Source organism: Bos mutus, chromosome 1 (genome assembly GCF_027580195.1).
Source record: "Bos mutus isolate GX-2022 chromosome 1, NWIPB_WYAK_1.1, whole genome shotgun sequence".
Taxonomy (NCBI): Eukaryota; Metazoa; Chordata; class Mammalia; order Artiodactyla; family Bovidae; genus Bos; species Bos mutus.
In genome coordinates this window covers 62,848,818-62,861,041 of record NC_091617.1, presented here as the reverse complement: position 1 = coordinate 62,861,041, position 12,224 = coordinate 62,848,818, and the positions used below count along the sequence as shown (strand labels likewise).

At 38.8% G+C, this 12,224-nt stretch overlaps 1 protein-coding gene across 3 annotated transcripts in view; it reads left to right on the top strand.

Moving 5' to 3' along the window:
- Positions 1 to 12,224, top strand: part of IGSF11 (immunoglobulin superfamily member 11) — a 139,223-nt gene that overhangs the window by 122,472 nt on the left and 4,527 nt on the right. The gene's annotated exons all lie outside the window — the stretch shown is intronic.

Genomic DNA, 12,224 nt, shown 5'->3' with positions numbered 1-12,224 from the left:
TTCTCAGGTGATTCACAAAGTAATTAACTTTAATAGATTTTGAAAAAGAACACACTGTATTTGTAACTGCTGAAAAGCTATCAGGATTGTTTTGTGTTTTCAGCTTTAAAGATTATAAAAATATTTTCTTTAATCTTCTCATTGCTGACTTTATGAAATGTATCTTATCCAGTGGTAACTATATATGGAAATTCTGTTTCTTTGTAGTGAAGATTTAAAATAGCTAATTGGTAGTTTCTTTGAATTGCTAACTGTAAAATAATCCTTGAAGTTTGTAACTGAGAATTTACTTCCTACTTAAGAAATGATTGCCTATGTTAGTATGAGAAACATCCACATAGTCATGAGGGGGTTAATCATCCTTTTCAGCCTCAAGTCTAATTAGAGGAGGAAGATGGGAAAGAGAGCAGGAAAAGGCCTCAGATCATGGGAGATCCAGGAGTTGATCACAGCAGACAGGTAAAGATGGAGGAGACATGAGTATCATCAAGGGCTTTCTGCATGTAAATCCAGCTGCTTAGGTTTGATATTAAAGGGAACACCCTTGAAAACTGAGGAAAATTTATGAAATGAGGGAAATTCTAGAATTATACATATAATTTCTGTTTCAAGGAAATAAATTTTTGCTATCTTGTGTGTTACATCACCTCTAAAACAGATCATATCTCTTCTAGCATTCTCAGGGAAGATTTACAGATCTTAACTTAAGGAGCTGACAGTTAATGGAGAGGTCCCAAACAACCTTAGTTATGCTTGATAAGTTTGAATCATATTGATGGTGTATACTTGTCATGGGAAGAAAAGTCCTAAGTTCTATGGTGAAGTTGGACATTAAAGAACCAAGATCACCAGCCTCTTAAGAGCTTTTCAGTTTCCTTTAAGAATCCCCACAGAAATTATTAATGGATCTTCCTATCACTTTTTAATTAACCTATCCCAGTATTATTTTAAAAAGGTTTTTTTCACCATAATAACTTCTGGGTTATTCTAATAATGATTACTGCAATGCTGTTGTTCCCTACTGATTGTTTATTGCTAGATGTTTTAACCATACTGTGAGGCTGAATAGCTTTTTTTTGTGTGTGTGTGTGGACTGATCTATTAATCTTAATGTTGTAAGTGGCATGTTTAGAATAGCTCTTGTCTTTAAATCCTGAAAACTATATTCAAGTCCTAGATTTTCCAGTAACTATTTCTACAACAGTTCACCTCTTTGGGCCTGTGTTATCCTTTTTGTGTGTGTGTTGTCTTTTTGTAAAATAAAGGGATTTAACAATATCATCTCCAACACCTCTGTGTTAGAGCATTAAGATTCTAATGATTTATAACATTTCTTTGAAATATTGGGCTGAGTTTGGAATTACAAATGAAAGTTTAAAAATGGTTGTATGTAACTTGTGAGTATCTGTAGAAAGAGCCTTCCATACCTACTTGTTTCTGAATAAATAGATATTAGTCAAATGTCTTGATATATTCTTTGCAACTTACATATTCTTTGGTACTTGAGCTGTGAAAGTGAACATGAATGCCAAAGATGACAGCATGTGTCTTGTAATTCCAACTCTGGATTGGTTATCAGACTTAACTTCATCTATTATAATAATACACATTAAATGAGTCTGATTTTTAATTAAATTTACCTCTTAATATCTGCATTAATGCAGTAGACAAAATAGCATATAATCCCAAAATAACTTAGAGTTCTTTTAGAAGATTTAACTTACTAATGTGTATACATTTGCTTAATATAAATTCAGTATGCATTCCTGAGAAAAGAGTAACTGACTCCAGAAGAGGGCACCCCAGAAGTCTGAGTAGTGACAGGGCATAATATTTGGGGATTAGAATTGACCATGTATAGGGGCTAGCTTGAAGGAGCTCCTTCTAGGACAAAGCTGGGACAGTGTGAACATTGAAATAATAATGTAATCCACTGAATACAGTGAGAATCCCTGAATCCCTGCTGATAGACATAAATAAATGGGGAAGAAGAAGAGCATTTTCTTACATTAGAATGGCTACCAATGTCGGTAGAAGGAATGACAGAAAATCATCCCCAATGTCAAAATAGGAGCTGTTGTTTGATGAGAAACATGTTTACTAGTTCCAAAGTATTTTCCCACAAATAACTTACTAATCACAAAGAATAAATAGGAACTTTATAGTAGAGAGGCCTGGTGGACACCACTGTAACCACACAAGCAGTGTTGTGACAAACTGCTGTTGGATGCCTCATGTCTTCTGGTCTGAGAAGGACACAGCATCATTGCTTCAGTGTTTCTGTCAAAACACATCACCTGAGTCCAATCACAAGGAAATATCCAGCAGGGAATGAGGACAGGCAAACTGTCCTAGACTTAAAGAGACTGAGGAGTCAGAGAACAAACTTAATGGTTGCTAGGTGGGGGCGAGGCGGGTGGGGGAAGGGATAGTTGGGGAGTTTGGGATGGACGGGTGCACACTGCTGTATGTAAGTAGGTAACCAACAAGGCCCTACTGTACAGCACAGGGAACTCTGCTCAATGTTATGTGGCAGCCTGGATGGGAGGGGAGTTTGGGGGAGAATGGGTACATGTATATGTATGGCTGAGTCCCTTTGCTGTTCCCCTGAAACTATCACATTGTTAATTGGCTATACCCCAGTACAAAATACAAAGTTAATAAAGAGACCAAAGAGTTAAAACAACTAAGTGTAATACCGAATCCTAGATTACAAACTAGACAGGGGAAGAAACAGCTATTAAAGGATGTTACTGGGCAGTTGACAAAATCTGAGTTTAAACTGCATGAGATAATACTGTTGTAGCAATATATAATTTCTTGACTTTGATACTTGTACTGTGATTATGTAATGTCTTTGTCCTTAGGAAATACTAAGTACTTAGTGGTAAAAAGGTGTAGTGTCTTCTACTTGCTCTTACATGGTCCAGGAAGATATTTCTGTAAGTACTGAGGAAATAATAACCAAATAGGACAAAATATAAATAACTGTTAAATCCGAGTAGATGATATATGATACACAAGAATTCCTGGTAGTATTCTTTCAATTTTCTGTAAACTAAAAGTTATGCCACAATAAAAGTTACCAAAAAGTTGTTTTCGTATAGTTTATATGTGGATGCTAAAGACTGAATAAATTTAGAACCAGCATTCTTTGGAGATGCAGTTTGTTTTTATACAGAAGAATTACAAAGTGGATTTAGTATTGTCCTTTTGGCATATAAATACTTTGAATTCTAAAAGGAGTGAAAACTATGTTTGATGGATATTATTTGAAGCAAAATGCATCAGTTTGGCCCTCGTTCCATTAGGCCTGTACAGTTGGCCCAGGTCCCATTGAGACAGTACATCAGCCTCTGCATCAGTGGTTCTGATCCAGGGACAGTTTCACTTGGCGATGTCTGGAGACACTTTCAGTTGTCACAGCTGGGAGGAAGATGCTACTGGCAGCCAGTGGGTAGAGGCCAGGGATGCTGCTGAGCATTGTGAGGCACAGGTCAACCTCCACAATAAAGAATTATACACCCCCAGTGTCAATAAGTGAACTGCATTAATATATTTCCAAACTTTAAACCACCCTCCTCTTTTGGAATAAATTCTATTTGTCATTATTTTAAAATAAATTACTAATATTTGGTATGCTTATATTTTAATAGAACTTTCTCATCTGTTTAATAGAACATCTCATCAAGTTTAATAAAACTTGATCATCTGTGATCATAAGTGAGAACGGCCCATATTTTTCTGTCTTCTATTATCCTTGCTTGAGTTGTAGTATCAGAGTATAGTAAACCCTCATAAATTGAGTTGGGTAGCCCTTCCTCATTTTTCCATGCTCTGAAACAGTATGGATAAGAAAACTTAGGTTATTGGATGATTTTGTAGAATTTGCTTGTCAAAGCTTTGCCTTGTTTTGTTGTTGGGTTTTTTTTTTTTTTTTTTTGATAGCTCTTTGACTACTGATTTAGTTTCTCTAATGTAGTAGGTTTATTAAGATTTTCTATATCTTTATTTTTCTATAAAATGTCTCTTTTGTCTATGCTTATGCATAGTAGCGTCAAGTTGTATTCTCTATGTGAAAACACAAATGTGTATGTAAGAGTGCAGGTTTTGGAGTCAAGAGAATGTGGTTTGGAATCACAGCTCCAGGAACCACTGGCTGTGTGACAGCCTTGGTCGTCTTCTGTGTAAAATGGAGACAATGATAGTAACTATCTCACAGGGTGAAATAAAGATTAAATGATAGCACATGTAAAATGTTTAGCACAACATCTGGCATGTATAAGCACTTAATAAATACTAGCATTTATATTATCATTATTATTACTCCCTCATGAATTTTAAAACTCTGCATATATGTTCCCCTTTTCATTCCTAATTCTGTTGCTCCTTTTCATCTTTGTGTTTTTAATCAATCCTACCTAAACCAAACTTTTGATTTTATTTATACTTTTGTATGTTGTTGTTGTTCAGTCTCTAAGTCTTGTCTGATTCTTTGCCACCTCATGGACTGCACAGCACACCAGGCTTCCCTGTCCTTTACTCTCTCTTGGAGTTTTCTCAGATTCATGTCCATTGAGTCAATGATGCCATCCAACCATCTCATCCTCTGCCACCTGCTTCCCCTTTTGCCTTTGATCTTTCCCAGCATCAGGATCTTTTCCAATGAGTCAATTCTTCTCATTAGGTGTCCAAAATATTGGAGCTTCAGCATCAGTCCTTCCAATGAATATTCAGGGTTGATTTCCTTTAGATTTGACTGGTTTAATCTCCTTGCAGTCCAGGGGAGTCTCAAGACTCTTCTCCAGAACCACAGTTCAAGAGCATCGATTCTTTGGTGCTCAGCCTTCTTTATGGTCCACCTCTCATATCTGTACATGACTACTGGAAAAACCATAGCTTTGACTATATGGACCTTTATCAGCAAACTGTTATCTCTGCTTTTTAATGCACTGTCTAGGTTTGTCATAGCTTTCCTTCCAAGGAGCAAGTGTCTTTTAATTTCATGGCTGTAGCCACCGTCCGCACTGATTTTGGAGCCTAAGAAATAAAATCTGTCATTGCTTCTACTTTTCCCCCTTCTGTTTACCATGAAATAGACTGGGTACCATGGGTCTGGGTGCCATGATCTTAGTTTTTTGAATGTTGAGTTTCCCACTAGCTTTTTCACTCAAGTATAGTCTTGTATACTTATTTTTTCATTTTTGCTCTGAATTCATTTGTTAATTTAACATATGCTTGTTGGGCACCTACTAGTTTCCAGCACTCTTCTAGGTGCTAGAAACACGTCAGTGAACATAAATCCTTCCCCTTATAGAGCTTGAATTCTAATGGAGGGAGATTGAACATAATAAATCAGTAACTTGCAGAGACTGTTACAAGGTGATAAATTCATTAGGGGAAAAATAGGTGAATGTAAAATGGATTAGCTAAGGCATGAGGAGCTGAAATTTGAAAAAGATTCTTAGGGTAAGCCTCCTAGAGAAGATCATATTCTAGCAAAGATTGGAAGATGTTAAAGGAATTAGGCATGTGAATATCAGGGCTGGAGAGCATTCTGGGTAGAAGGAACAGCCAGGTGAATGAAGTCCCTGAGGCAGGAGCGTGCCCCATGCTTTAGATGAACAGCAAAGAAACCAGTTAAATAGCCAGTAACAGTTAACACAAAAGTGCATATTAAGCATAGAGAAGCAGTGAAATTTAACAACTTATAAACAACAGAGGCCCAGGCTAGGTTGAAAAAAAGAAGACATAACTGACAGATCCACAGTCCTACTGTGTAATTTTTTGCTGTTTCCCTTTTCCATCTCCATCTTAATTCAACCAACATCAACACAAAAAGGAAATAAAATTTTCTATGTCTGAAAAATTTGGCATGAAACAAAGATCAAGGCTGTTGGATACTTAATGCTGTATCATGTTTTTAAATTTTCTTTTAGAATGACAGAGTTTAACTCTCTGACATACATCACAGCAGGATCCTCTACGACCCACCTCCCAGAATATTGGAAATAAAAGCAAAAATAAACAAATGGGACCTAATTAAACTTAAAAGCTTTTGCACAACAAAGGAAACTATTAGCAAGGTGAAAAGGCAGCCTTCAGAATGGGAGAAAATAATAGCAAATGAAGCAACTGACAAACAACTAATCTCAAAAACATACAAACAACTCCTACAGCTCAACTCCAGAAAAATAAATGACCCAATCAAAAAATGGGCCAAAGAACTAAATAGCCATTTCTCCAAAGAAGACATACAGATGGCTAACAAACACATGAAAAGATGCTCAACATCACTTATTATCAGAGAAATGCAAATCAAGACCACTATGAGGTACCATTTCACACCAGTCAGAATGGCTGCGATCCAAAAGTCTACAAGCAATAAATGCTGGAGAGGGTGTGGAGAAAAGGGAACTCTCTTACACTGTTGGTGGGAATGCAAAGTAGTACAGCCACTATGGAGAACAGTGTGGAGATTCCTTAAAAAACTGGAAATAGAACTGCCTTATGATCCAGCAATCCCACTGCTGGGCATACACACTGAGGAAACCAGAAGGGAAAGAGACACGTGTACCCCAATGTTCATCGCAGCACTGTTTATAATAGCCAGGACATGGAGGCAACCTAGATGCCCATCAGCAGAGGAATGGATAAGAAAGCTGTGGTACATATACACAATGGAGTATTACTCAGCCATTAAAAAGAATACATTTGAATCAGTTCTAATGAGGTGGATGAAACTGGAGCCTATTATACAGAGTGAAGTAAGCCAGAAAGAAAAACACCAATACAGTATACTAACACATATATATGGAATTTAGAAAGATGGTAACAATAACCCTGTGTACGACACAGCAAAAGAGACAGTGATGTATAGAACAGTCTTATGGACTCTGTTGGAGAGGGAGAGGGTGGGAAGATTTGGGAGAATGGCATTGAAATGTATAATGTCATGTATGAAACGAGTTGCCAGTCCAGGTACGATGCACGATACAGGATGCTTGGGGCTGGTGCACTGGGACGACCCAGAGGGATGGTATGGGGAGGGAGGAGGGAGGAGGGTTCAGGATGGGGAACACATGTATACCTGTGGCGGATTCATTTCGATATTTGGCAAAACTAGTACAATATTGTAAAGTTTAAAAATAAAATTAAGGAAAAAAAAGAAAACAAAAAACAAAAAAAAAGAATGACAGAGTTTAAATATTAAGTGTTTGTCATATTATCTTTGGATTTTTAAATAGGTTTTATTTTGTGTTAATATTCCCATTTTTATTACTTCTTATTATCAAACATTTGCATTTAATTGAAATAACTTTTTACATATTATTAAAATATATCAGATCAGATCAGTCGCTCAGTCGTGTCCGACTCTTTGCAACACCATGAATCGCAGCACGCCAGGCCTCCCTGTCCATCACCAACTCCCAAAGTTCACTCAGACTCACATCCATCGAGTCAGCGATGCCATCCAGCCATCTCATTCTCTGTCATCCCCTTCTCCTCCTGCCCCCAATCCCTCCCAGCATCAGAGTCTTTTCCAGTGAGTCAACTCTTCGCATGAGGTGGCCCAAGTACTGGAGTTTCAGCTTTAGCATCATTCCTTCCAAAGAAATCCCAGGGCTGATCTCCTTCAGAATGGACTGGTTGGATCTCCTTGCAGTCCAAGGGACTCTCAAGAGTCTTCTCCAACACCACAGTTCAAAAGCATCAATTCTTCGGCACTCAGCCTTCTTCACAGTCCAACTCTCACATCCATATATGACCACAGGAAAAACCATAGCCTTGACTAGATGAACCTTTGTTGGCAAAGTAATGTCTCTGCTTTTGAATATGCTGTCTAGGTTGGACATAATTTTCCTTCCAAGGAGTAAGCGTCTTTTAATTTCATGGCTGCAGTCACCATCTGTAGTGATTTTGGAGCACAGAAAAATAAAAAGTCTGACACTGTTTCCACTGTTTCCCCATCTATTTCCCATGAAGTGGTGGGACCAGATGCCATGATCTTCATTTTCTGAAAGTTGAGCTTTAAGCCAACTTTTTCACTCTCCACTTTCACTTTCATCAAGAGGCTTTTGAGTTCCTCTTCACTTTCTGCCATAAGCGTGGTATCATCTGCATATCTGAGGTTATTGATATTTCTCCCGCAATCTTGATTGCAGCTTGTGCTTCCTCCAGCCCAGCGTTTCTCATGATGTACTCTGCATATAAGTTAAATAAACAGGGTGACAATATACAGCCTTGACGAACTCCTTTTCCTATTTGGAACCAGTCTGTTGTTCCATGTCCAGTTCCAACTGTTGCTTCCTGACCTGCATACAGATTTCTCAAGAGGCAGGTCAGGTGGTCTGGTATTCCCATCTCTTTCAGAATTTTCCACAGTTTATTGTGATCCACACAGTCAAAGGCTTTGGCATAGTCAATAAAGCAAAAATAGATGTTTTTCTGGAACTCTCTTGCTTTTTCTATGATCCAGCGGATGTTGGCAATTTGATCTCTGGTTCCTCTGCCTTTTCTAAAATCAGCCTGAACATCAGGAAGTTCATGGTTCACATAGTGCTGAAGCCTGGCTTGGAGAATTTTGAGATATGTCATAATATATATCATATGTTGTGCAAATAATAAACCATGTATGCATTATTTTTCATGTAGAATAATTCTGAATTTTATATAAGAAATGACTCAATTATTATGGTCACTTATTATTTTAAAAATGCATAAATCATATAACATATTGAATAATCTGATTTTGTTAAGTCTGATCTCTCAACCTCAAATCCTGAGTATTAATATTTATTGGAATTTTGAGACATTTAGCATTTTCCCAATTTCTTGACTTTCCTCATAAATCAGAAAAATATATAAATTTATAAAGCCATGCCAAGAGGAAATTCCTACATAGAAGCCTTCCCAGGCACTGTGCATTATCTCACTTAGTCCTCATGGAAGCCTACAGAGGAAGAGGTGGCACATCCGTGACCACCTAGCTAGCCAGTGGCAGAACAGGTTCCACCATGAGTCTAGAACACACACTCTCAGCCAGTTTACCATTGACTAGGTGGCAGAGAAGTGATTCTGGAACTAAGGAGAAAGGATGGAAGTGGAAATGTGCGCTTGTGTTTATTTCTCTCTAAATTCCATAGGGCTTTCTGGTTGAGGTCAGCATCTTATGTGGGATACAGTGTTGCTGTGAACTAAAACGGAGCAGTGTGATGCAGTTTGTTGCTTTCCAAATTGTAGTTCCACCCTGTTGAACTTCCCCTATTCTTTAAAAGAAAGAACATCAAAAGGATATTTATTCTACAACTTCATTTCAACAAGTTAGTCTGTGTCAGAGCAGACCAAGTGAAGTGACCCACTGGGGGATTGGCCCCTCTCATTTCAGAAAGGGCCCTGCGCCGTGGCGTGGAGCAGTCTGGTGCTGGCGGTAGAGGTGCCCCATGTCTGCGTTGCCCTGACTGCGTAGAAACAGCCCTCTTCTGCTTCCGGCTAGTCCTGTCTTAGTAATGAGTCAGTCTCATCCCCTGATTCTGTTCCAAGTTAACTCCAGCATGGTGTGTCCACCTCATGGAAAAACACTGTCTTAATCACTCCACTTATGGTGTCTATAGAGGTAAAGGGGAAAAATGGAAAAACAGTGACTTCACCTTTTAAAAATAACTTTTTCAGCATGAATCTTTACAGTTTACCTTTTCCACATGCCAGAAGGCTGCTTAGATCAGCTGTTAATTTTTTTCCTAATTCTCTCTGTGGAAATGTCAACACAATCAGTGGTTTGGTGTGAGCTGATCAAGTTTCTAGACTTTCAGGATTTATGAAGACAGTAATACAGTGTGTGGAATTGGGGGGGTGGTTAGTGGTCCAAAGATTATGGTTTTCTTGAATGATGACATTTGCTAATGTATTGAAGATGGATTTACACAGATGGCTTTGTTTAAGACTAACAGCATTGGGACATTGATCGCAAGGTTAGAAAATATCCTATAGATGTACCCCAGAGAATATTATGGTATTAAGTGCCTTACTAGAAAGCCAAGTCGGGGTATGGTGATTATGAGCTTTGGACACAGACAGACCTGATTTTATGTGCTGCTACTTGAGTCCTGTGCGATCTTGGACCAATTGCATAGCTTCTCTGAGCTTTGTCACCTTTGAAAAGTATAGAGTATAAAACTTAAGGTTTCTAAACTTAGAGAGACATGTAAAACTCTTAGTGTAGTGCATGTGGTACACAATAGACACTCAAGCGAAGATAGCCCATTTATTTCTTTGTTGCTTACCTTTCCATGTGCTGGGTAATTTCGGAGGATGGTGATACCGTAATAAACAAGAAAAACCCAGTCCATTATCTTAATGAGACAAGTAGGTAAGAAATTATAATAAATGGGGTAAGTTCCAGAGAATACAGGGTGCTGGGAAACACATGGGAGAGACATTTATGAGAGCCTGGGAAATCAAATAGAACACAGAGGAGGAGAAAACAGTTTCCCTCCAGACCGGCTCAACTCTCTGAGTGAGTTCACTGAAAAGCCCAGACATTGGTAGCCATCAGAATTGTGTGTTCTTAAGGAAAAGGAAATAACATACAAGTGTGAACCAAATAACTACCAGGTATATTGATTTGGGTGTGTACAGTACAATTCAAATGTCTAAATAAGATATCCATTTAGTAAGAATATCCATATAGTAGTATGGGTTGGATCATTTACATTCTTCCACTGAAAAGCAATAGCAAAAACAAAACAAAAGAAGCCCTCCTTTTCCTGGCCTGTATACTGATGTTAATTTCCGAGTGTGTTTGATGATTCAGAGTCCTTGTTTACACTACCCTTTGTATTATGTTAGAATGCAGCGAGATAACCCTGAGGGCTGTTGCTGTCTGGGGGATCTTTGAGAATTTGCTCATCATCATGAGATGTCCCTCTTCTGTGCTCCCCAGCATCCTATATCCTCTGGTTATGGCACTTACCCCACTTATTATGATTTCTTGCCTACTTGTCTCATTAAAATACAGGGCTGCGTTTGTCTGGTTCATCATTGTATCCCCATCCTCAGAAATTACCTGGTACACAGAAAGGTGCTCAATAAATATTTATTTCTTAAATGACTCTGCTTCTGCCTTTGATCTATGAAGATTGCCAGCAGGAACTAGGTAATTCAATCTTAGTTTCATGTCAGGGTTGTCAGCACTGGGTAGCGAGAGCCCTGGGTGTTGCCCGAGGAGTGTGGACTTTGCGCCAGAAACCAAGCTGTCAGGAGCCTTTCCTGATGTGCTGCTGTTTTGAGGAGATGAGGTGACTGATGGTTATGTTCTGCCTAAGAAAGGCAGTGAAACCCTGAACTAAGAGGTAAGATAGCCCTCCATCCAGCTGTAATTCCTGGTGCCCAGTTGTGTAATCTTATTACTCTTCTGAAGCCTCAGTTTCCTTATCTGTTCAATAGGATTAATAATAATAATACCTCTATGATTGTAATGATCAGGATAATAACGTATAAAAGCTTAGCCAGTACTTGGCACATAATAATAACTATTAACTTTGGTTTTTACCAAGTCATTTACATTTTGTTTATAAGGAATAAATAAGCTATCCTAAAGTTGATAAATGACTGGAACGTGAAACACTGAAATAGTTCTTTGTAATATCATTGTGATCACCTTGAAAATGCCGGGCTCAGATTTCCTGCTGTGGGGAACATGACTGACTGACAGCCTCAGCGGCTTCCTCCAGCATCCACCACTGCTTCCCTCCCAGGCAGGCTTTGCCTGGACTGCTCCCAGCCAGTCACCATTCTCAGCGGGGCTGCTAATACAGGCCTGTTCCTGCAAGGAGCGAGATTCCTGAAACAGGTGACTTTGTCTCCAGGACTCCCCATCAGCCTGGTGGAAGCTTCAGCAACCTTGTGCTGCAGTCTGAAACGCCCCCTTCTTTCTTTCCTCTCCCCTTCATGGTGGTCAGACCTGCACTGCAGTCGGAGCCGCTCCCTTCTTTCTCCAGGCTCCTCTCTGCTTCCTTTACTGCCGTTGCCTCCAGTAAACCTCTTGCTTGTCCTGGTGTCCACTTTGTGAAGGAGCTGGACTTAAAATGGTTATAATCATTATTGAAAGGGAGTAACAGTCTACACCTTGGCGCACAGAGTGGATATTTTCTCCATTAAGGATGAAGCAAATATTAGTATAATGGGTTTAACTTCATTTTTGTATTACAGCATTTCCTCAGAAT